Source organism: Schistocerca americana, unplaced genomic scaffold (assembly GCF_021461395.2).
Source record: "Schistocerca americana isolate TAMUIC-IGC-003095 unplaced genomic scaffold, iqSchAmer2.1 HiC_scaffold_976, whole genome shotgun sequence".
Taxonomy (NCBI): domain Eukaryota; kingdom Metazoa; phylum Arthropoda; class Insecta; order Orthoptera; family Acrididae; genus Schistocerca; species Schistocerca americana.
The window spans coordinates 12,501-17,500 of NW_025726759.1; the positions used below are offsets into that span (position 1 = coordinate 12,501).

Here is a 5,000-nt window from a genome sequence, read left to right on the forward strand (position 1 = left end):
ACCGCAACAACTTTAATATACGCTATTGGAGCTGGAATTACCGCGGCTGCTGGCACCAGACTTGCCCTCCAATAGATACTCGTTAAAGGATTTAAAGTGTACTCATTCCGATTACGGGGCCTCGGATGAGTCCCGTATCGTTATTTTTCGTCACTACCTCCCCGTGCCGGGAGTGGGTAATTTGCGCGCCTGCTGCCTTCCTTGGATGTGGTAGCCGTTTCTCAGGCTCCCTCTCCGGAATCGAACCCTGATTCCCCGTTACCCGTTACAACCATGGTAGGCGCAGAACCTACCATCGACAGTTGATAAGGCAGACATTTGAAAGATGCGTCGCCGGTACGAGGACCGTGCGATCAGCCCAAAGTTATTCAGAGTCACCAAGGCAAACGGACCGGACGAGCCGACCGATTGGTTTTGATCTAATAAAAGCGTCCCTTCCATCTCTGGTCGGGACTCTGTTTGCATGTATTAGCTCTAGAATTACCACAGTTATCCAAGTAACGTGGGTACGATCTAAGGAACCATAACTGATTTAATGAGCCATTCGCGGTTTCACCTTAATGCGGCTTGTACTGAGACATGCATGGCTTAATCTTTGAGACAAGCATATGACTACTGGCAGGATCAACCAGGGAGCTGCGTCAACTAGAGCTGAGCAGCCGGCCGCCCGGGAGTGTGTCCCGGGGGCCCGCGCGAACACGCAAGCGTCCGCTCAATTATTCTGCAAACAGGAGGAGGCTGAGCTCCCCTGCACAATACACCTCGAAACCCTCTCAGGTCCCGGCGGCGCGCAGCGCCGTCCTAAGTACTTGGTCGGGTTCGAGAGAGGCGCAATCGCCCGGAGTTTGGCGAGTAGACGCTTTAGGTGCGACCACCCGTGCTCCCAACTGAGCTTGCCGCTGCCGACAGAGGCCCGGGAGCGTGCTGTCGTGGCATTGCCGGCGGGAGACAACACGCGCCACCTACGGTGGCCGGCAGCTCCAACGCCAGCGCCACAGAAGGACAAAAGCCCCACTTGGGTGCCGAAGCGAACTCTCCCAGCACAGCGCACGCGCCAACACGTCCGCACAGCTGCGATACAAACCACCTGCGAGAACCGCAGAGGCGACCGAGCAGCAGACGGCGTCGCGGCGCCGAGCGCCGGGCGGCGGCGCATCCTCAGCGCACACAGTCCTCAATCGGACCAGCACACTGCAGATGTCCACCGCGCTTCGCACCGGGCCCGCGAGGACCTACTTTGGCCGCACGGCGCCGCGTGCAGGGTGCGCCGGCGCGCAGCTGCGCCGCCTGCCGCCTCCGTCGGCCGGCGCGCCTGCCACTGGCCGCCCCCACCAGCCGGCTGTAGCGCGTGCGCCCACGCACCGCGCGGCCAGCACGCCGGGAGGCCCCCCCTCACCGGCCGGGGACGGTCCCACCCAGCCACCGCCGCGTATCGCTTCACACCCACATGCCATTCACGTTCGTGGGCATGGTGGGTATCGCTGAAACAACCGGTTGGTAGCTCAACCGATCGTCGCCATCACTGATTCACCTCTAGCGAGAACAACCGCACCACAACCGTTTACCAGTTGTTCATTTGCGTAACGTCACCAGCAAACGTAGACGTCCATCGCCATTTGCAAATTCAACGATTGTTGCATGCCTGTGTCAGGTGTCACGACACACTATGTCTGCCCACATACACGCAACAACATGTGCACGCTTCGCGAACACGTGGAAGGTGGCCCCCGTACGTATGCGATGTCCATTGCGCGAACGACTGTCAACCGGCCTCTGTCGCATGTCGCAGATGTGGAACGCAGTGCACCATGCTATCACGGTGTGTGAGAAGAGACGACTACGTCTGACAACACGCGCCACTACATCAACAGACGGCTCATGCTGATCGCCATCCACGGCATACCATACTGCAATCCAGCTCTTATAGGGAGACGACACGTAGCTGAGTGCACAATATTTGGACCGTATGGTTCGCCGTTGTTGGCGCAGTCGTGGTACGGTCACACATGTACCACGATGTATCATTCAGTACATGAGGACCAATGTGCAGTACAGTGTGTGATTTGGACGTACAACATCAGCGGACAGTTGACACACGCCGTACCACAACGTAGGCTGTGCTTCGCCATGCAAATGCCAATGAACAACTGCGAAGGGCATTGAGCATGTACGTCCTGCTGCCATCCGCATTACAGTGTATAGCTGCAAGGTGTTTAACATGAAGCGATACTCTGGGGACCAGGCAGTGCGAGTAGCAAACTATATTGCGGGGGTTGCAGTTAGGCAACACCACACTAATTTAACGCGTCGTATGACAATTACAGAGCAGGTTAAGGCCCAACGTGTGTTGGGTTAAGGCCCAACGTGTGTTGGGTTAAGGCCCAACGTGTGTTGGGTTAAGGCCCAACGTGTGTTGGGTTAAGGCCCAACGTGTGTTGGGTTAAGGCCCAACGTGTGTTGGGTTAAGGCCCAACGTGTGTTGGGTTAAGGCCCAACGTGTGTTGGGTTAAGGCCCAACGTGTGTTGGGTTAAGGCCCAACGTGTGTTGGGTTAGGTTAAGGCGCAATATGGGTTAGGTTAAGGCGCAATATGGGTTAGGTTAAGGCGCAATATGGGTTAGGTTAAGGTACAATATAGGTTAGGTTAAGGTACAATATAGGTTAGGTTAAGGTACAATATAGGTTAGGTTAAGGTACAATATGGGTTAGGTTAAGGTACAATATAGGTTAGGTTAAGGCACAATATGGGTTAGGTTAAGGCGCAATATGGGTTAGGGTAAGGCGCAATATGGGTTAGGTTAAGGCGCAATATGGGTTAGGTTAAGGCGCAACGTGGGTTACGTTAAGGCGCAACGTGGGTTACGTTAAGGCGCAACGTGGGTTACGTTAAGGCGCAACGTGGGTTACGTTAAGGCGCAACGTGGGTTACGTTAAGGCGCAACGTGGGTTACGTTAAGGCCCAATATAGGTTAGGTTAAGGCCCAATATAGGTTAGGTTAAGGCCCAATATAGGTTAGGTTAAGGCCCAATATAGGTTAGGTTAAGGCCCAATATAGGTTAGGTTAAGGTACAATATAGGTTAGGTTAAGGTACAATATAGGTTAGGTTAAGGTACAATATGGGTTAGGTTAAGGCGCAATATGGGTTAGGTTAAGGCGCAATATGGGTTAGGTTAAGGCGCAATATGGGTTAGGTTAAGGCGCAACGTGGGTTACGTTAAGGCGCAACGTGGGTTACGTTAAGGCGCAACGTGGGTTACGTTAAGGCGCAACGTGGGTTACGTTAAGGCGCAACGTGGGTTACGTTAAGGCCCAATATAGGTTAGGTTAAGGCCCAATATAGGTTAGGTTAAGGCCCAATATAGGTTAGGTTAAGGCCCAATATAGGTTAGGTTAAGGTACAATATGGGTTAGGTTAAGGTACAATATGGGTTAGGTTAAGGTACAATATAGGTTAGGTTAAGGCGCAACGTGGGTTACGTTAAGGCCCAATATAGGTTAGGTTAAGGCCCAATATAGGTTAGGTTAAGGCCCAATATAGGTTAGGTTAAGGCCCAATATAGGTTAGGTTAAGGCCCAATATAGGTTAGGTTAAGGTACAATATAGGTTAGGTTAAGGTACAATATAGGTTAGGTTAAGGTACAATATGGGTTAGGTTAAGGTACAATATGGGTTAGGTTAAGGTACAATATAGGTTAGGTTAAGGCACAATATGGGTTAGGTTAAGGCGCAATATGGGTTAGGTTAAGGCGCAATATGGGTTAGGTTAAGGCGCAATATGGGTTAGGTTAAGGCGCAATATGGGTTAGGTTAAGGCGCAATATGGGTTAGGTTAAGGCACAATACGGGTTAGGTTAAGGCACAATACGGGTTAGGTTAAGGCACAATACGGGTTAGGTTAAGGCACACATTGTTGTAAGGAAAGGTGTTTTCGGGGGGGGGGGGGGGGCTGGTTTGTTGATTGTGATTATCGTAAGTAAATGACTGCGGCATCATCTGATTTGCCACGTCAGGGTGCACCTTTGGCTCATAACAGGCGGCGCTCTGATTCCATGCTTGTGGCAGACCTGTGTCTTTCATTCGTGCCATTGTTTGTGTGGTGTGACAGGAGGCAGTATTGTGATGTTGGGTGCACCCCTGTGTAGGACATGTGTGGGTGTTGGTGGCTTAGCTGAGCAATGGTGGTTGTCGGAAGGGTGGGATATTCTGTTTTCCGAGTGGACCTCCCGGTCTGGTTATGATAGTGTGGATTGTCTAATGTGGCAGAGAGGATGCACTGGGTGTTGTTCCATGCTGGTGCTTAGATATTGTCTGTGTGCCTGTTACAGGCAGAGAGTAGTGCGTGATAAGAGTGTCTGGCTGACGTGTGATTGTGAGCAGAGTCTTTCAGCATGTATACGGACAGTTGTATACATTATCTGTATTCTGATGGCTCTATCTATTACTAATCAGCGCCGTGTATACGTTTAATCCGGTTCCAGTCGAAACTATTGTATCTCTGTACATTAGTGACACGGCGAGCCCGCTATGTAGTTACTCGTCTCGGCAGCTTCCACCGGTGTATGGCAAATGATTATAAGGAATCAGTCTAGTCGTCAATACCGATAGTGTGACGTCACATGTCTGGGGTGGGGGACGCTGCGCCCTTCCGGTGGGTCATGGCCTAGGAAGACTCTTCCCACGCAGGGGGGCTTGGACTGTCATTGACTCTTCCGAGTAATATACTTGCCGTACGTTTTTGCGACTGCGAGTGCAACGCTCACCGGTACCGACATGGATGGAGCGCCTCCTAGCTGCCGCTGAGCATCTGCATTCGTACAGAGAGCAACGCGCTCGCGTCTGTAGCTCGTACGTGGTACAGCTCGCAGCTCATGTATAGGGACAGCGGGAATGTCGCATATTGGACATAACTCTTCATGAAACGCACGTTATAGGGGTGGATTGCACATTGCGAGTGCGAGCAAAGTCCGCCGTTCATCCGCTGGAGCTGCGAGTTGGGCG

At 52.2% G+C, this 5,000-nt stretch overlaps 1 non-coding gene across 1 annotated transcript in view; it reads right to left on the bottom strand.

Annotated features, from left to right (window-relative positions):
• Positions 1 to 635, bottom strand: part of LOC124593256 — a 1,910-nt gene extending 1,275 nt beyond the window's left edge. Inside the window, exon 1 of the ribosomal RNA XR_006977909.1 lies at positions 1 to 635. This exon is cut by the window's left edge and continues 1,275 nt beyond it. This is a non-coding gene — a ribosomal RNA (small subunit ribosomal RNA).
• Between the last annotated feature and the right edge of the window lie 4,365 nt (positions 636 to 5,000).